Source organism: Balaenoptera acutorostrata, chromosome 4 (assembly GCF_949987535.1).
Source record: "Balaenoptera acutorostrata chromosome 4, mBalAcu1.1, whole genome shotgun sequence".
NCBI classification, from domain to species: Eukaryota; Metazoa; Chordata; class Mammalia; order Artiodactyla; family Balaenopteridae; genus Balaenoptera; species Balaenoptera acutorostrata.
In genome coordinates, this window is record NC_080067.1 from 41,437,571 (window position 1) to 41,458,283 (window position 20,713).

At 41.2% G+C, this 20,713-nt stretch overlaps 1 protein-coding gene across 1 annotated transcript in view; it reads left to right on the plus strand.

Moving 5' to 3' along the window:
- Positions 1-20,713, plus strand: part of TIPARP (TCDD inducible poly(ADP-ribose) polymerase) — a 116,673-nt gene that overhangs the window by 21,772 nt on the left and 74,188 nt on the right. Inside the window, exon 2 of the mRNA XM_057545427.1 lies at positions 2,664-2,819. The gene's annotated coding sequence lies outside the window, so the exon portion shown is untranslated. The remainder of the gene's footprint in view (positions 1-2,663; positions 2,820-20,713) is intronic.

The following is a 20,713-nucleotide window of genomic DNA, read 5'->3' on the forward strand; positions in this document are numbered from 1 at the left end:
TTTCAAAAACCTGAGGGTTTAGGGCTCAATCTGGCCTGCTCAATTGGGCCTTTTTTTGTTGTGTTGTTTACTGTCTGTATAAGTCAGATGCCCGGCTTCACTTAAAAAAATCAGAAGACCTAGCAACACTGGACCCAGATTTCTGCATTAGCTTCAGCTACTTGTAGGGGTGGAATGGCCCTCCCTCTTGACTGTACCAGCAACTTTCACTCATGTCTACTACCTGCCTGGCCCTGTAGGCTTCTGAGTTTGGAATTCCTGATTTATAAGCAGGATATATAAACAGCCAACATTTGCTCATCATTATCCTGGGGAAAACCTGGCCAAGTACGTTGGAACACTGACAAACAGCTTCCTTTTAACAAAGCAAAAGCAGCTGGTTGACACAAGAATTATTCACTGAGTTTGTGGAAACTGGGTGCGCCCTGATTTAAACGCTATATTGCTCAGCTACGCAAGCAACAAATCCCTTGTGTTCCTCCCTGTAGAGCAGCTGGTCATCAGTTGGTATACTTGGCTCATTTCCTGGGAGGCTCATTTAAAGTGCTGGAAGGGAGTTGAGAGGTGGCCCAGTAATTTCCCCGTCTAGTTTGCGGGTTAGCAGGAGGTGAACTTCCTGAGGGTCATAACGGTCCATAGAGTGAATGTACGGTGTACGGTAGAAAGAGGTGACACCCAGAGAACTGAACTACTTTTATTTTTTTTTAAAAAAGCAAATACCTTCTTGTGCTCAATTTAGAGGGTGGAGAACGTTATAGTCATCTGATCTTTTAATCATGCCATAAATATTTATTAAGCACCAACTTTGTGCCACGCACTGTGCTAAACTGGGGATGTGATGATGAAGGAGACCGAGTCCCCTGGACTGGAGGTGGTTATCCAAATATTTATACCCTGATAGCGACCCGAGAGGTGATTGGTGCCATCGTACAGGTAGAGCAAAGACCTGCCCGTTAGGGTTCCCAAAGAGACCCCACAATACTCCCATCTGTTTGCTTTCAGATATATTTTGCCTCGAGAAAGATTTTCCTAAGGTCCTACTGTTCTTCACCCCTAAGACGCCTCCACCAACATAAATACCCTGGGTAAGGGTGAAACCTCAAAATCCTCCAGGGCCTGGCAGCTAAAAGATGAGTGGGAGATGCCACTCGGCGACTGCCAGCTGTTGGTGGGCAGGAACACTGGCCCAGTGTTGCCGGAACCTCAGGGTTTGTGAGAGAAGCCAGAAATCGGGATTTTTTTTAAAAATGTGACATCTTCTTTTGTGAGAGTTAGGGTTCAAAAATATTTTTAAACCCGGTGTAGATCATCAAAAATGGCAGATTTCATCAAAAGGCAGATTTCAGTGAAGGGTCGCCAGATTGTGATCTCAGTTCCAGGAGACCCGATGCCCCACCCACTCACTGTATTTAACGCAAATCTTACCAAGAACTGGCAACCTGGAATTTGCCTTTTCCAGGAAGTCCCATTGGGCCTTTCGTGTTTTTGAAGATCCAACACATGGAGATATTGACTTCCTGCATCTCTCCCCCCTCCGTCCCCCTCTCTCTCCCCCCACCCCCCCACTCTCCCTCAGTATTTCTCTTTCTTTGTTACTCTTGCTGTCTATCCAAAAATAATTATTCTCATTGCAAGTGTGGAACTTGAACACATTCGTTGATACAAGTTATTCTTTAAGAGTAACCTTTGGACGATATGTGTATATGATCAAAATGTAATTGGGTTCCTCTGACACTCAAGCTTAACTGTCACATTCACGTCATTCTGGCTTGGAATCAGATCCTTTCCTGGGCACTTTTACTTTTGGACCGTTCTTGAGCTAAAAGTCCCTCAGTGGCTTACCTTTCAATGCCTGCAAAGACTTCATTCTCTACCATTCACAGGTGTTCTATTTGCCCTACGTGGATTGTATAAACTAATTACATGAAAGATTTTGTTTTGATTTTCCATCTCCCTGTTCTCAGAGCTGCTTTCTTTTTATACAAATTCAGCTGAAGAGAAACAAGATAGAATTGAGAATATAAAGCCTCCCTGGTTTTGTTTTTTATTCAGAGAAGGTATTTCCATTCTTTAATTATTTTACTGCGGTTTCTCACCTCATTAGGACCTAAGTTATGCACAATAAGTAGAATCAATTTTAATTAGTAGCCCTGAATTATGAACTTTCCTTAGCAAATCCCAGAAAAGGCCTCAGCTTTAATAATGCTTCAGATTCCCTGCCTTTCTAGAACAGTATTTGAAAAAGCAAAAACAGAACAGATATATAAACCAGTTTCCCTAACACAATATAGTTATTTAAAACATTCTAATCACCTTGGGACGCTTTGACTAATGTTGGGTCTTTTTTTCCTAATCTCCTTCTAGTTGCCATCAAAACAATCTGTTGAGTATTGCCGACACTGATTCTTCTCTAGAGCTACCTGTCCCTCAGGAATTTAAAAATGATGCTTTGATCATCATGACTTCAAGCTGAGGCCTTAGTAGTTAATAATGCCTAAATGTGATCCAATTTTCTGAGAATGAGGAAAGTGACAAATTATGGAAACCAAGACAATAATAATAGCTGGCATTTTTAAATTGCTTGCTACATGCCAGCATTGTTCGAATCACTCTGCCACTGTCTGTCAGCTCATTGAACTCCTATTATCATCCCATTCTTCTAGATGGCATAGCTGAGGCATGGAGAAGCGGTGTAACTTGCCCAAGGTCACAGAAGTGGGAGCAGAGCACAGATTTGAATCCATACCCTCTGCCCAGAGCCTGAAGCCTTAACCACTTGACAGCCCTGCCTACTGGGACTGAGAAAAACCAAAGCAGAGGTATGGTTAAAGCTGATGCTTTTTTCCTTGTTTTTTCCTCTTAGTTTGCCTTGGGTAGCCTTAGTTATTCCATTTGTCCCAAATTCTTCATTTGTAAATTCCAACAGTCTATTTCCCAGGATGTTGCGGCAACTCATTATTTAAATGTATTCATAGTTCCTTGGAAGAAAGGCTACATAAATATCACAGAACCATTTAAAAAATAGATGAAATGTCTTCACCTGAGTATATGACGGTCACGTTTCTCATTCTGAATAAATGAATGGGTGCTGACTTTCTGAGTCCCGAGCACGCAGTTGCTCTGGGCCCCTCTGTGTCATCTCACAATAGGGGCTCACATCCGACTCTTCAGACTAGGACGAGGCCCCCTGAGGCCTCAGGAAACCACCTTCCAGGCAGTGGCTAGGCCTCAGTGAGCCTTATTCTTCAAACCTTCCACTATGCTAAGTGCCAAAAGAGAAATATGATGAAGCAGCAAGAGAATGGATAAATTATGATGTACCCATACCGTGGAATACTACTCAGCAAGACAAAATGAACTAAATATTTGTACAACATGGGTGAACTTCCCAAGCATTTATGTTGAAAGAAGACAGACAAAAAGTAATACATGTTGTATCATTTTATTCATATAAAGTTTAAAAACAGGCAAAACCCGGGGTGGTGGGTGGGGTGTGTATAGGCCAGGAAACTTAGAGTGGAGAGAATGTTTTATGTCTCGGTCTGGGTGTGGTTAACCATGGATGCAGACATGTGTGACAATCGTAAGGCCATACACTTGTGATGAATGAACTTCATACATATTATACCTCAATAAAAAATAAAAGGAAAGGAAAAAGTACGTTCGTAGAAGACGGTGCAGCTGCAAATGCATGTGGGGGATCCACAGCCAGAGCTGAAGGCTGGGACCAGCTTGCAACGGGGCTTGGATGTCAAGCTAAGGGGTTCGCCCTTTATGCAGTCAGTCCAGGGCCCTCATGAAGGAGCCAGGGGATCAGATGGGAGTGTTGAAATCTCACCCGGCATCATTCGGCGGAGAGGGAGGCCCGGAGCGGGGGCCAAGCAGAAAGCTGGGAGATGAGATAACTGTAAATAGTCCTCATCTGAGAAAACTAGAATTGTATTTCTACCCCCTTGATGAGTGCACATGTTGGGCAATACACATGTCCACCCATGAGGCTGGGGGAGCAGGCGGTAGCCACGTGGGCCCACCACACCACCCAGGCACGCGGACAGTGTTTAAACAGTCTGTCTATGGCGGCACCACTGCAGGCCCGGAAAGCCTTGGGGCTCCCCAGGGCAGGCTTTGCCGGCTCCCCGCTCTGCTGGGCTTCTCCTGCGTCCCCACCCCTCACTCCTGTTTGGTTGTAGTTTTCTTCTTCCCTTCACAGCATTTGCATGGAGGGGGAAGAGGCAGGCCCTGCTGGCCACACTGACCTAAATAAAATGCAAGGGTCACCAGGTCATCTCCATGGGGATTGTATATGATTTGCACATTCTCACTCAGGCATGCTGTCAAAATTTAAGACATTTTCCGTATTAAAATTAAATACTGCTGACTTAAAGATAAGCATTTTTGAATAACTGAATTGAACATAGATGATTTTTTAATGCAGGTCCTTTGTTTATATTTGTTTTGAGCTCTTTCTACTTATTCAATGAACATTTCTAACAAAAAACTGAAGTTTATCTGTTTATGTGCTTTAAATACACATACATTGGGGGTAGTGCTGTGTCAGTAATCTGGGCTCTTTTTCTGACGTAAGCTTTTTCAGGTATGGTCATGTATTTTTCATCAGACACACTAAAGTAGCCACTTACAGGCCATTAAGTAGATAAGATATTTGGATTTAAAACAAATGCATTTCAGCAAATGTAATACTCTAATTTAAAAAATAAATTTGTGTACGTGTGTGTGCACGCGTGCGTGCTTGTGCATGTGTAATGTACAAGAACTAATTTACAAATGAACCTTCTGGTACTCTCAGAATGAAGTTGTGTGCATTTGTTTGTGTGATTCCTCTTTCCTCTTTCATATGGCTACCTTAGTTTCCAGATAATACATTTTTATGAGTGAGAGAGAAAGAGGAAACCATAGCACCTCCTGAGTCAGGAAGAATGGCTCAAAAGCTCACCAGGCCAGTCAGGAGCAGAGACACTAATAGATCCAGGGCCTCAACTAGTGTTTTAGCAATTCCCACATTACTTCAGAGTCTAGTATCCTCTAATCTCACATTTATATCTCCCCAAGATTCATGTGAAAGCCGCTTTGGTCAGTTTTAAGCATGCACTGTGGTTCAAAAGCAACTCAGGCTTCCAAAGAAAATCACAATTCAAAGACGAAATCAGAATTTCTTCAGGATTTAAGTGGGCATTTATCTCAGTCTTACGATTCTTATACACTTGTTTCCCAAATAATCTCGTCTGAAAGAACACATCTGAAATGTTATACCTCCTGCAAGAATGTACAGTACAATGATTCCCTGTTCCAGGACATTATATGCTTTAGTGAGTCTTTAACAGACTTTGGATATTTTGTTTTCCTACTGAGGTGTCAACTGAACTCATAATTGCATTTAGGGTCACCGTGGCTTCCTTCTGACTGATCTAGTACATACTTAAAGACTTCCTGATGTCCAGATCTGAGAACATCAACACCCATGGGGTCATCGTGAAAGTAGTTACAGTTGTCTTTAAAATCTGCAAACAGTTCTCAGAATGGCTAATGTGATGTTTGCACACACACACCCCTCCCCCAACTCAAACTATTAATTTGGTTGTGCTGGAACTCTTTGGACTCATCTATACAGCCATTTATTCTGGAACAAGTTCATTTCTTGCCATGAGAATTTGAGGTATTTTGTATTATAGCTTTTGGACTTCATTGCTGCCAACTGGGATAATTGTATCCATGAAAGGCTTTTTCTTCTCTCTCTCTCATGTTTGAAGTTTTCCGTTGTTGTCATTGTTGATTCCTGAAGATATGGTGAGGTTTCTTTTTCTTTATATCATCCCAGCTAAACTGTTTGGTGTTTCACAAATAAATAATACATAGCACATAGTCATTCATTCAGGAAAAGAAAGTTAAGTCCCACTGAATTTCCTGGAGCCAAAGAACACCCCTTTATCTTTTCTCTCAGGGGGGTGCTTAGGTTATAAAATTAGAGCAAACCGGAGGGCATGTTAGCATGCATCAATGTGCTTTGGTTGCCAAGTACAAGAGGTGAAATGAGTCTCTGATAAATATCTTAGAGGGTACACACTCGTACTGGACAACCCAAAAATGACTGCCCTGTACTGGGAAGAACATAGTGGTCCCTTCAGTAATTTAGAGACTTCTGTCTTTGTTCGTGGCAGCCCGTACACGCTGAGTAGCTCAGTTGGCTGGAGCACTGAGTACCCACTGCTCCACAGGAGAGAACGGGCCCAGAGTTCTCCGGGGGCTCTGAGATGGGAATGCCTGGCGTGGACCCAAGGGGAGGGAGTGCAGAGATGGGCCCTGACCAAGGTGGGCTGGACGCCACCGGGAGCCATCTGGCCAGTAGGGCCTTTCTGAAGTTGAGGGACACCAGGCCTACTTCCATTTTTTTTCAGAGTCCTGGTGTATTATAAAATAAATGCTGAAAAAGGCATTGAAATTGTGGCATATTTTAAATATTTGCAACAATTACAACTACAAATTGAACATCTTTTTTTCCCATTGCTGTATCTCTGGGGTTGTTTTACCTCACTGGAGCTTATAGCCGAAGTCTACATTTGAGGCCCCCAGGGAATGGTAGGCTCTGGCCTTCCTGGGACACCACTGCCCATAGTTCATGCCCAACTCGGACCAGACAGCCTGACGGGCAAGGCCCACACTGTCCTTAGAGCTTCTTTCTTACCCTATTCTCTGTGCTGTCTGTCCCCCCGAGTAAGTATATGTCAAATACATGAACTGAATGTTCTTTAAACATAAGCAAGAACTTTTTAATCTCATTCCTCTTCTGAAATGCCTCCTGATTTGGCTCCCCACAAACTATGCATCTTACCCATCTTTGAAGTTCTAGCCAAGCTCCATATTTTTTTTGGTTTTTTTTGTTTTTTTTTTTTAAGATTTTTTTGATGTGGACCATTTTTAAAGTCTTTATTGAATTTGTTACAATATTGCTTCTGTTTTATGTTTTTTTGGGTTTTTTGGCCACGAGGCACGTGGGATCTTAGCTCCCTGACCAGGGATCGAACCCCACACCCCCTGCATTGCAAGGTGAAGGCTTAACCACTGGACCGCCAGGGAAGTCCCAAGCTCCATGTTTTTTTATGAAGTCTACCCGTCCCAGTCACTGTACTGTATTTCCTGGATATGCTCAGAAGTCCTCCCGCGCTTTTACCGTCAGAACCATTTACAACAGTTTGACACTCCCACACCTCCATCCCCAACTCCCACCCCAGCCTGGAGAATTCAAGCTCTTTGCAGTCAGGAAACATGTCTTATTCTTCTTTTGTATCTATAGCGTAAGGCCTAAAATTTCATGGGCTACCTTGACATCTTCGAGCCTCACGGGGCCCCAGAAGCCTAACCATAAGTTCTCCTGCTTTTGCCAGATGTCCCCCACCCAGTGGGTAAGGCACCCCACTTGGGTCGTTCCCCTATTAACCCCACCAGCTTCATTCCCCCTGGTCCTCAACCTGATGGATATTACTTCCCTGTCAGCCGTGAAGTTGTTCAAACAAGCCAATCACATCCTGCCACGGGAACCAGGGGTCACCCTACCCTCTGGTTAATAGAAAGCCTACCTCCTCCCGCCCCTGCTTGTCTACTCAACTCCCAAGAGCAACCCCCATGTGGCCCTACATGGTGTGTGATGTCTTCCCACAGGCTGTGACTATATGTGACTAATAACCTGCTGTCCATCTCATCTGTCTGGGGCCAGGTGTGGTATGTTTGCCATCCTGTACTACTTTGGGTGAGGAATCCCTCCTTCAATGACGGGGTGAATAGGAAGTGATCAGAACAGTATCCTAAACAGAGCTGGCACTCAACAACTTTGTGTTGATTCCATGATCTTCCTTCTGTGAAGTTCCTAGCCCCAGTTAGGAGACTGGAAATTAAATAAATGTTCATTGTAGATGAAGACAGATTTATTCTCCTACAAAGAATCCATATCCATTAGAATCATACAGCAATGGCTTCCATTCACTTAAGTATATTTCAAACAAACTTTTCTCTACTACTCACCATGTCGTTGACCAATAAAAGTAAAGTTGCCTTAGGGCAAATCTGTACTTAATTTCTATACTACTGATCTGGCATCTACATTGTAATTCCTAATTGCTAATAGAAATAAACTATAACATTGTCCACTTATGAAAACAAGATGCTAAGTATCAGTTGATATAATCAAGAGACTAAAATAACTGAAAGCATATGAGAACTCAGACTTTTCCCACAAAAGAATTTACTTAATCTGCGCCATTGCTTTCATTTATCTCACTTCTTTGTAAGCAAAAATGGCAACACTGAAGGCCCTGAAAATCAAATAGCATCTTCCTCCAGGAATACTACTGCAGTTAGCATTAAGCTTGTTAGTGCTTCAGAGAGAGTTTCATTGGTTACTCTGCTATTTTATCACTGGGTTTCCAAAGGTCGAAGAAAAAAAAAAAAGCCACATGTTTTTATTTCTGAGGGCTCCTGCTTATCTTAAAGAAGCAGGTGAAAAATGCACAACAGCCAGCAGCTCTCCTATCCAGTTTCCAACTCACACTCATTCTTACATGGGTCACCTCCTCCCAGGGCCCTGCCACTCCTCTCCTCTGGCTAGTGCTGGTGACTCAGGACAAAGGCTCTGAGAGGGATCAGGAAGGCTGATGAAACCTCAGATCCACGCCGGTACCACTCCTCCACCACACTGGGCATGTCACGACTCGCTTTCTAGCCTCAGCTTGCCAAGAGGAAAACTCCAGGAGGCAAAAGCTATGGGAAAATGGTCATTAAATAATTCCAGAAAGCTTCAAACCATAAGCCAAGTACAGGGCCCTTCTCTAATGCCTGTCCCTGTCAGGTGCCTAAAATTCTGCCGCTGCCAGCCTCTTCACTGCTCCTTCTCCAGAATGGATGGCACGGGTGAAACACTCAGTATACTGTGATGCGCATGTGCTGATCACGTGATAGCTATAAGGCTATTGGCAGAGTCAAGGGTATGCGCTCAGGGTGGGGAGCAGACAAGGAAAAGAGATTGCCCAACAACCCCAATGGCTTGCTACTGGTGTCTAACACTTCACTGGCATGTGGAAGAGGGGGCCAACCGGGCCAGGCGTGCGTGCACTCGGTAGCTCTGCAGGCTCCACACGCGGGTGTCTTAGCTGCGCACCACGCATGCGTCAGTTCCAGAGCCGGGCTCTCCATGCTTATGCAGCTCCTGGCCTCTGCCGCCAAAGCAGGATGGCCTTTGCTTCCCACAGCAACTGGAAAAGCCGGAAGTACAAAATAAAAGACTTTCCCCTCCTTTACAGAGAGGGAAGGCAGGGCGCCAAGCCCCTAAGAAAAAGCAGAAATGATTCCTCTTGAAATAAGAATTCTGCGTCAAATGCAGAGAGAGCTCTTGGGAAAGAAGCTGGTTTGCAGTTTTTTGTGCCCAGAGTTTATCTGCTTTGGTGCTCATTGCTGCCAGCTTAATCAGCCAAAAAACAGTCCCCACATGTGACCTGTAGATATGGAGACCTTTCTCAGCAGTCAATATACAAACTTTCCAGATTTATTTAAAATTTTTCAGAAAACAAAATCAAGAGAAAATTTTTTTTTCCATAATCCAAGTATCCAATACTAATACTAATACACTAATGTGTATACTGCCAGTAATTACATGGGTACATATATGTATGTTTTAAAAGCAGAACATACCATATAGTTGTGTGATCTTTGTAAATTTTTAAAAAATTGCATCATGCTTATATTTCCATGCTAAGAAATATATATATCTACTTCATAATTTTTAAGGCTGCAAGTGGATGGGTATGCCAATCAATCCTCTATTATTAGATAGTGTGGAAATGTTCCATTTTTCTGGATCATAAAATCAAGATGCCCTCTCTGTATAATTGGGTTCTAGAGCTGGCAGATCAGACCGGCTTTTTGGAGCCTCCAAATTCCTGCTAAACCTCACCTCCACCCTCTTCTAAATGCTACTCTGATTCCTTCTAACAATTTTCATCATAATCCATACAGATATTACACAGAAGTTCGATATTCCTTTCACTGTGGTAAGAAAGCACACCTAGGAGTCAGGGAGCATGGATCGTAGTCTGACATCTGGCATTGTGTAAAGAAAGTTCAGCGCAACCATTATGGACTGAATTATTCACATCCCCCCCACCCCGTGCCTGTTCACATGTTGAAGCCCTAACCCCCAGTACCTCCAACTGTATTTGGATATAGGGACATTAAAGAGGTGACTATGTTAAAATGAGGCTTTGCGGGTGGGTCCCTCTCTGTGGAGACACAGAGAGACCCCAGAGGAGTGTGAGTAGAGGAAAGGCCACAGCAACAAGCTGGTTGTCTGCAAGCCAAGGAGAGAGGCTTCAAAAGAAACCAAACTTGCCCACACCTTGATTTTGGACTTCCAGCCTCCAGAACTGTGATAAGTTTCTGTTGTTTAAGCCACCGAGTCCGTGGTGTTCTATTATGGCAGCCCTAGCAAACGAATGCAGCAAACTTCGAGTAAATGATTTGAATCCATGAGCCTCAGTGTCCTTCCAATAAACTAGGGGGTGAGATTCCGAGATCTGCATGATTCCTAAACCTAAATATGTCATTTATTTTAAATGAGATTGGTATTAAAGAGAACACTGAGCTTCACTAGCACACACCCCTGGAAGTCCAGAGGACGGTCAGAGACTTCAGGGCTGTTGATTGAGTGGAGTCACCATGTTTTCAAGGGCCCAGATCTTTTTCTGTTCCTTTGTTCCGCACACCACAAGTGTGGGCTTTGTCCTAAGCCTAGGTCTAGTCATGGTTCCCAGATAGATGGCTGTCCACAGCAATAAGGGCAAAAGCCTTCCTTATTCACGACTAGAAGTGGGGAGAGAAGGCCAGTACCCTTCTGCTCATATTTCATTGGCCCAAATGACTTAGACCGCTCCATTCCCAACTCACTCACTCACTCAGAATTACAGGTCCTGTGAAAGGCTTGGATTGATCATCTGGCTGGAAAGGATGTGGAGAGCCTACTGTAATGTCCTCTAAAGCTCGGAGTAAATCATTTAATTTCTGGTTGGCTATGATTTCTGTGTAATCAGTATGCATACTCAGGAAGGTGACACCATAATCTGCAAATATGTTTCAAGCATAATAACATTTTTGTGAATACTAAATTTAACAATTAATGTATGAATATAACTATATATTTCAGAGACACTTAACTAAATATTTAATGAGTTTTGATATCACTGTTTTCTTTGTGCATTTAGAAGCCAATACATTTTTTTCAGGTTTAAAATATTCAGACCCCTGAAAAGCTCTTAGACTCTAGGCATCGTGCACAATGAATAAAAAGGCCCCAGAGGCAAGACTAGAATGTGAAGGTAATTAAGAAAATCAAAAATGTGATAAACGATTGTGTTCTTTGCCTGAAGGAAAACTGTTTATGGGCGAAACAAAATCCCTCAGGAAGGGGGAAGCGAAAGTAGAAAAAAATTTCAGTGTGTATCCAGCACCATCCAGGGAAATAAATTTTGACCACTAAAATCAAAGATGTGGGCAGGCACTACTAGAATCCCCTTTTCTTTCCTAATATGTCCTTGCAACAATGTGTCCAGCAAAAAAAAAAATCAAAACCAAAGCCAACAACAAGGGCAGCAACAACAGAAAAAACCGAAAGAACTGTAATTCCTCGCTCTCTTGCAAACTGGGATCTTTGTTTGACATAATACAGGCCAATGAGAAACATGTGAAAGTCTACTGAAGATTTCTGGAAAAGTCTGCTTTCCTATTATAGATGTCTCCCTTCCTCTTTGTTGCTTTTCTTTTTCTTCTCCCTACCTGGAATGCAGATTTATGGCTGGAGGTGGAGCAGCCATCTTGTGACTATAAAGTGACCATGAATAGAAAAGCCCCACGCCAAGGTTATGGTAAAATAAAAAGGCAGAAAGCACCTGAAGGTTGATGGTATCACGGAGCTGCTGCACAGGTCCTGAACTGCTCACCTCTGGACACAGGAGAAAGAGAAACACCTAGTTGATAGAGGTATCTAACTGGTTTCTATTGCATGCAGCTGAATAGGATTCCTATTTAATGCAGAAAACCTCATTGATATGGCAGCATTTTAGTTGGGCCTAAGGATGAATAGGATTTAAACATGAATTAAGATGGAGAAAGGCACTGCAGGCTGAGGAAACAGCAGCAAAAAAGTGCCCAACTAATAGCATTTTATCTTATGGGAATGAAGGAGGGGGTCTACATCGTTTATTCCTGTGCAAACATGAGGGAGAAAATGAGGCTCAAAGGCTAGATTGAGAACAGATTTTAAAACGGCTCTTCCCAACAGACATAGAATGCAAGCTATATATATAACTTAACATTTTCTGGTAACCACACTGAAAAAGTAAAAAGAAATAGGTGAAATTAATTTTAATAATACATTTTATTTAACCTACATATACAACATGACATTTCAACGTGTATCAATATAAAAAATTATTAACGATATATTTTATATTCTTCTCTTCATTTGAAGTCTTCAAAATGTGGTGTTCTGAAGACCTCAAATGAGGTCTTCAGAACCTCTCAGTTAATTCTGGCCACAGTTCAAGTGCTCACTAGCCACGTGTGACTAGCGGCTACCATAATGGACAGTGAAATCTTAGAGAGTCTTGAATCTCATATTTAAAAATTTGAACTCTGGGAATTCCCCAGTGGTCCAGTGGTTAGGACTCCGCACTCTCACCGCCGAGGGCCCGGGTTCGATCCCTGGTCAGGGACCTAAGATCCCACAAGCCTCGCGGTGTGGCCAAAAAATAAAATAAAAGTTTGAACTCTAACTACAGAAGTATAAATAGCCATAATTTAATTTCTAAGAAAACCTCTAATATAGCCCAAACATTATTGTATTTTATTTCTTTTTTTTAATAATAAATTTATTTATTTTTGGCCGCATTGGGTCTTCACTGCTGCACGCGGGCTTTTTCTAGTTGCAGCTTCTCATTGCGGTGGCTTCTCTTGTTGCGGAGCATGGGCTCTATAGGTGCGTGGGCTTTAGTAGTTGTGGCTCGTGGGCTCCAGAGCACAGGCTCAGTAGTTGTGGCACATGGGCTTAGTTGCTCCGCAGCATGTGGGATCTTCCCAGACCAGAGATCGAACCCGTGTCCCCTGTATTAACAGGCGGATTCTTAGCCACTGTGTCACCAGGGAAGTCCCTGTATTTTATTTCAAAATGTTATGGCTTATGGCTTTTGGAGGCAAAACCTACAAACATAGTAAATTTTCAAGCTTCTGTGGAACAGTAACACCAGTGGTCTGGAACCCAAGGTCAGGGATGTCTGCTGAGTCCCCTTAACATTAGAATGCTTCTTTCACAAGAACATTTTTGGGGTATTTTTAAGAAAAAAACAGAAGCCAATAAGAAAGAAAATAAAATCAGTTACCCCAGATAACTATGGTCAACATGTTAGCAAATTGACTTCTTGAACTTTTTTATGTATGAATACTTTTACACAGTTGAGATTATACTTTTTATACTATTCTATATTCTTAACATTATTTCATAAGCACTTTTTCTGTTAAAAATTCTTCAAAAACATCATTCTCAATGGCTAACTTATACTATTTCTTCATATGAATAAACTATAATTTTTGTGAGCATTACCTTAATATAGACACTTAGGCTGTTCCAAACTTTTTGCTGCTGTAAATAATTTGTGCCAATCATCTTTATACACAAAACTATTCTCACACCTCGGTTTATTTCCTTAGGACAGATTCTTAGAGGTAAAATTACTGTAATAAAAATCATGAACTCTTCTTCATCTCTTGATATCGATCTGCCAGACTACTTCCCAGGAAGATATGAAGCAATTTACACTCTCACTGAAATTGTGTGAGCATATATATCCCTCCACACCGTTACCCACATTCTGTATTAACCTTAAAAAAAGGCAGTGGAGGAAGAGAATAAATGTGGGAAATGGTATGTCAATGTGCTCTAATTTCAATTAGTTGATTCCTAGTTAGAATGAACAGTTTTTTCCTTTGTTATTTAGCAACTAGTGTTTCTCATCAATTTTATGTACTGTTTATCTATTAACAGTACACATACTTTGTCACGCTTTTTTTTTTTAAACATCTTTATTGGAGTATAATTGCTTTACAATGGTGTGTTACTTTCTGCTTTATAACAAAGTCTTTGTCACGCTTTTTAAAAAACATTTTCCAGTTTGATTACCTTCTAAATTTCTCTTTTTTTAAAAAGTCAGGTTTATTGTGATATATTTTACACACAGTAAAATTTACCCTTCTGGTATAAATTTCTATGAAGTTTTACAAACACATACAGTTGGGTAACCAGCATCACATTCAATTTATAGAATATTTCCATCACCTCCAAAAAACTTCCCCATGTCCTTCTATAGTCAACCCTTCTCCTCCCTTCTCCTGCCTCTAGCCCCTGGCAACTACCCATCTCTTTTCTGTCCCTATAGTTTTGCCTTTTCCAGAATGTCATATAAAGAAATCATATAGAATATAGCCTTTTAAGTCTGGCTTCTTTCAGTTAGTATAAGGCATTTGAGACATTCATCCATGTTATTGTATATGTCAATACCTTGTTCCTTTTTTATTGCTGAGTAATATGTATGGAATCCCGTATTTTGTTTATCCAAATACCAGTTGAAGGACATTTGGGTTATTTTCAGTTTTTGTCAATAATGAATATAGCCACTATAAACACTCACATACAAGTGTTTGAACGTAAATTTTCATTTCTCTCAGGTAAATACCTCAAAGTGGGATCACTGGGCTATAAAGTGAGTAAATATTTCACTTTATAGGAAAACCACCAAACTATTTTCCAGAATGGATCGACCATTTTATATTCCTACCAAAACTTCATGAAAATTTCCTTTGCTCCACATCTTCGCTGGTCCTCAGTATTGCCAGTTTTGTTTGGGGTATTGTTTTTGGTTTTTTTTTTTTGTTTTGGCTGTGCCCCGAGGCTTGCAGAATCTTAGTTCCCCAATCAGGGATCGAACCCAGGCCCTCGCAGTGAGAACGCAGAGTCCTAACCACTGGACTGCCAGGGAATTCCCTGTTTTGGGGTTCTGTTTTTCAGCCATTGTAGTAGATGTGTAGTGGTATTTCATTGTGATTATAATTTACATTTCCCTGAGAAATGCAAAAACAAATAAATAATGCTTAATGCAATAAATATCCTAAAGAAGTTAAGTTTATGAATTCAAATGTAGTGAACTTTTCATTTGTTATTTTTCCACTGTTTTTTAGATTAGAAAGTTCTTTCCCAATGAGAAATCAGAAGAAAATTCAGCTATATTTTTAGTTTTTTAAAAAAAATTATTTTCTCTAAATTATCCACATTTTTAATCCATATTTAGTTAGTTGTATGATGGTGACAAGTATCTCTATTCACTTTAAAAATAAAGGCTAGTCAGCTTTCTCTATAACCTTTATTGACTAATCCATTCATCCTATTTATTTGTGAAGCTTCCTTTCTGAAATAATAGGGTCTATTCCTCAGAAATCAAATCTATTCCATTTTTCTATCTGTCCCTCCATTCAACAATTGCTTATTAAGCACTTACTCTGTTCTAGGCTCCATGGTAGGTTCTGGGAATACAATAGTGAACTAAAAAGTAAAGCCCCCTGATTTCTTGGTGCTTACATTCTAGCCAGGGGAGATAGGTAATAATTAAAGACATGAATAATTGTATAATATTTTGGGTGGTAATAAATGCTAAGAAGGAAAGTAAAGCAAGGTAAAGGGCATAAAATGACAAGCAAGTGTCATTTGGGGGCAGTTCGGTTAGATCACCCTCTCTGAGAAAGAGCTATTTGTGACCAGAATGTATCAAGGTTGTGAAATGTATCAATGCTCTTCTAGAGGAGGAGTATTCCAGGCAGAGCCACCCCCAAATGCAAAGACTTTGTGTCTGGAAGGAGCTTGACATGTTGGGGAAGAAGCAGGGGGGCCACTGTGGATGAAGCTAAGTGATGGGGATGGAGCATGTAGATAAGGTGAGGAGGGCACGTAGAGGCACACATCACAAAGATCCTTGTAGACGATGTATGTTCTAAAGCAGATCCAAGTTATTGGAAGATTTTGAGCAGAGGGGTGATGTGACCTGACTGACATTTAAAAAATAACGTTCTGGCTACTTTGTGAACAATAGTTTCATACATTTAATTTAAATAAAAATTAATCTATTGAAAGAAAAATTAGTTAAGTAATAGCAGAGTCATACTCGAATATAGCCCAAAACGATGAAGGTCATATTTTAATGCCCACAATGTGGGAAACACTGGCTTAACTGATTATTGCTGGTATCCAGACAACAATTCCTACAAGATTCTCTCATGACAAGCCATTTTCCTGAACTTTCCTGTTAATTCTCGGAGTTCTCCCACTGATTCTTCAACAGGGATTTCTCTGCTCCCTGGTATTCAAGCCCAGTTACAGAGCTTCACGGTTTTCAAGTTATTGTACATCTATGATTACAGCAGAGCTTGGAGGAACTCACCTCGGAAAGGTCTGGAATCCTGAAGCCAACCAGAGCTATCCGAGCCTCCATCAGTGATCCATCAGTGATCCAACTGTGTGCTGAGAACAAAGTACCAGAGACAGAAGGACAAATAACCACAGATAAACTGTCTCAAAGGCACGCCCAGGCACAACCTCCTGCATCACAGCGCCTGTTCTTCTGGATTGGCATTATCAGTGAGCAGTTTGGAGAGCTGTGGTGTGATTCCAGATATGCCTAGAGAATCTTCATGAACTGTCTTGTGATCCAAAAAACGGAGTTTGAAAGATGCTTTCCTACCCAACTGAATAAACTGGGCAAAACTACCTATTTATTTCGGAAAAAGTAATATATGCACATGATAAAAAAAATTCAAATAATATGAGAGTATACGTACTCTCTGAAAAGTTTAAAGTGGGAAGTATGTACACGTGGCTATGATTGAGTTAGCATATGCGTGGAATGATTCTGGAAAGATGCCCAAGAAATTATTCGCAGTGGTTGCCTCTGCAGAGGGGAACTACAGGGGTCCAAAGTGAGGAAAATTAGAACAGCTTAGTTTTCATAGACTCTTGTACTTTCTAAACTTTTATTGGATTTTTTATTATGTGTATATATTAATTTTCAGTTAAACAAATTAACTCAAAATGATACAAATATGGCATTTGTTTCTATCACTCATGTGAGGGATCCTGGAAGCTCACAGTGCAGAGGCATTCAGCCAGGTACCTCAATTCTAGCCAGAGAGAAAGACAGTCCCCCTGAACCTCAGCTTCCTAGCTGCTGCTGAGCCAGGACGCCCTGAGCTCCCTCCTGAAAACAGAACTCTAGCCTTGCCTGAGATAGGACGGGAAAGTTCAGGTTGAATCCCAGCTATGAAACCCAGTGTGGGACATACGGCAAATTACTTAACTACTCTGAGCCTCACTTCATTTGTGAAATGGGGGAAATAATACCTGCTGGTGATTTTTTTCTTTTTCAAATTGAAGTAGAGTTGATTTACAATGTTGTGTTAGTTTCAGGTGTACAGCACAGTGATTCATATATATATATATGTATATATATATTCTTTGTCAGATTCTTTTCCCTTATAGTTTATCACAAAATATTGAGTAGCATTCCCTGTGCTATACAGTAGGTCCTTGTTGGTTATCTATTTTATATACAGTAGTGTGTATTTGTCAGTCCCAAACTCCTAATTTATCCCTCCCTTCCTTCCCCTTTGGTAACCATAAATTTGTTTTTCTATGTCTGTGGGTCTATTTCTGTTTTGTAAATAAGTTCATTTATATCTTTTTTGTAGATTCCACATACAAGCGATATGTGTGTCTTTCTCCATCTGACTTACTTCACTTAGTATGATGATCTCTAGGTCCATCCATGTTGCTGCAAATGGCATTATTCCATTCTTTTTTATGGCTGAGTAATATTCCATTGTATATATATACCACATCTTCTTTATCCATTCTTCCGTTGATGGACATTTACTCCTGGTGGTTTTTTAATGATAGAGAGGGCTTTTCTGTGTGCAAAGGAACACTCCCAATTACTTGGATTTTAATTAATATTCACTATATTGAAAGTTTTCATTTTTAAGCCATTAAACACTATTTGCAAACAGTACTTTTATATTTTTATGCTGCTATATATTAGATCATATATATATTTTTTTAAGAAATTTATTTATTTATTTCTGGCTGCGTTGGGTCTTCCTTGCTGCGTGCGGGCTTTCTCTAGTTGCAGCAAGTGGGGGCTACTCTTTGTTGTGGTGTGCAGGCTTCTCATTGCAGTGGCTTCTCTTGTTGTGGAGCACGGGCTCTAGGCGTGTGGGCTTCAGTAGTTGTGGCACACGGGCTCAGTAGTTGTGACACATGGGCTTAGTTGCTTTGCGGCATGTGGGACCTTCCTGGACTAGGGCTTGAACCCGTGTCCGCTGCATTGGCAGGCAGATTCCACTGCACCACCAGGGAAGTCCCAGAACATATCTTTTTTTTTTTTTTTAAACTTTTTATTATTTATTTATTTATGTATTTATTTATGGCTGTGTTGGGTCTTCATTTCTGTGCGAGGGCTTTCTCTAGTTGTGGCAAGCGGGGGCCACTCTTCATCGCGGTGCGAGGGCCTCTCACTATCGTGGCCTCTCTTGTTGCTTAGCACAGGCTCCAGACGCGCAGGCTCAGTAATTGTGGCTCACGGGCCAGTTGCTCTGCGGCATGTGGGATCTTCCCGGACCAGGACTCGAACCCGTGTCCCCTGCATTGGCAGGCAGATTCTCAACCACTGCGCCATCAGGGAAGCCCCCATATCTTTTTATAAATCAAATGAACTGGGCTCCCCTGGTGGCGCAGTGGTTGAGAATCTGCCTGCCAATGCAGGGGACCCGGGTTCGAGCCCTGGTCCAGGAAGATCCCACATGCCACAGAGCGACTAGGCCCGTGAGCCACAATTACTGAGCCTGTGCGTCTGGAGCCTGTGCTCCGCAGCGGGGGAGGCCGCGATAGTGGGAGGCCCCCGCTGGCCGCAGCTAGAGAAAGCCCTCGCACAGAAATGAAGACCCAACACAGCCATAAAAATAAATAAATAAATAAAATTTAAATCAAATGAACTCATTCTTTGATTAATGTTTAGTTCATTCATAAATTTAATAAATGAGAATTTCTTAAACAGTCAATACCTCCTACATAGTTAATGAGATTCCTTTAGACATTTCAAATATGAGTTTACTACATTTTATTCTCTCAAACACTTAACAGTACAGATTTATAAATCTCACAAGCAAAATCTTTCTTAGAGTTTAAACAATTCTTTATCTAATAGATCAGACTTAAACATTTAATCATCACATTCTCCTAAGCTTATCAAATATATTTTAAAAAATCATATATAGAAAACAGCCCAAGGAATTTTTTTTTAAACTTGCTACTAAACAATTTATACAAAAGTATCGCTAACTCAAAGATTTTAAAAGTTTTAAATAGTTTTCTGGGTTTTACTCACTACCACTGTAGGTCAGCTGAGATTACTCAATTGAAAATGAATCAGAATTTGAACCCAGGTCCTGGGTTGTTATTGTATCCTGCTTTGTTTCATAATTTTAGATGTCTGTTGACTCCCATCCTGTGGCATTTTATTGACTATATGAGGATTAAATATGTTAATTTATATACACATTCTTACCGAATATTCAGAACACCGGGAGTATTCAGTTATTCATCACAATTTAGAGTTAGAAAGGAAGTGGAAAAAGATTGTGAATAGCCTCCCAATATCGTCCTCCCATTCCTTATAACAAAACCTAATTTTTCTCTGGCCACCGTACACGCAGCTAACAGATTACATTTGTCAGCTTCCCTTGCAACTGGGTGTGGCCATGTGACTAAGTTCTGACCAATCAGATGGAAGCAGAAAAAAGGTGCAACTGTAGAATGTATAGGAAGCCTCCTTAAAAGGAAGGGGTACACCCTTCAGTTTCCCTGTCACCTTCCTGCTGCTTCAAATGAGGAGCTCCAGCATCCATCAAGTGCCACAGCCCAAGGATGACAGACACACAAAGCTGGAAGGAGTTCTGGTCCCTGGTGACCACAGAGCACATTGCTACTCCTGGACTGACTTCCTAAAGATTTCTTTTAAATGAAAAAAAATAAGGTTCTATCTTGTTTAAACTGTTATTTTTCAGGACTCTGCTACTCATAGCCAGACTTAATCCAACTGCCCCACATTCCTCAATAACAGAACCCTGCATTATGAGCTAGAAAACCAAGAATGTTACATATATTAGATACATGGACCCAGTGTTAATAAAATACATATTTTTCATTGTTGCCACATTAGGGTCGTAGGTTTTTTAATTTTTCTTTCATAATATCTTACAGATGCTAATTCATTTTTCATAAGATTAAATTGTTAATTTAAAAAATATTTTAAATGTCTCCAGAAGAAAATAAGTAGCCTGAATCAATGCTGCCCTGTGCCAAGGTCTGTGTAAGATGTGGGCCCCTCTGGGGTGCATGAAGCAAGCCCTGGGCTCTCAGCCGAGTTAATTGTAGTCTTGGGGGTGCTAGCTTGTCCCTCCTCACCTACAGGCCCTCCTATAGCCTTTGGCTCAACCTCTCCCACACCTCACACTGCCAGATTGGCTCTCCTCATCCATTGTTCCCAAAGAAGCTTGGCGGAAA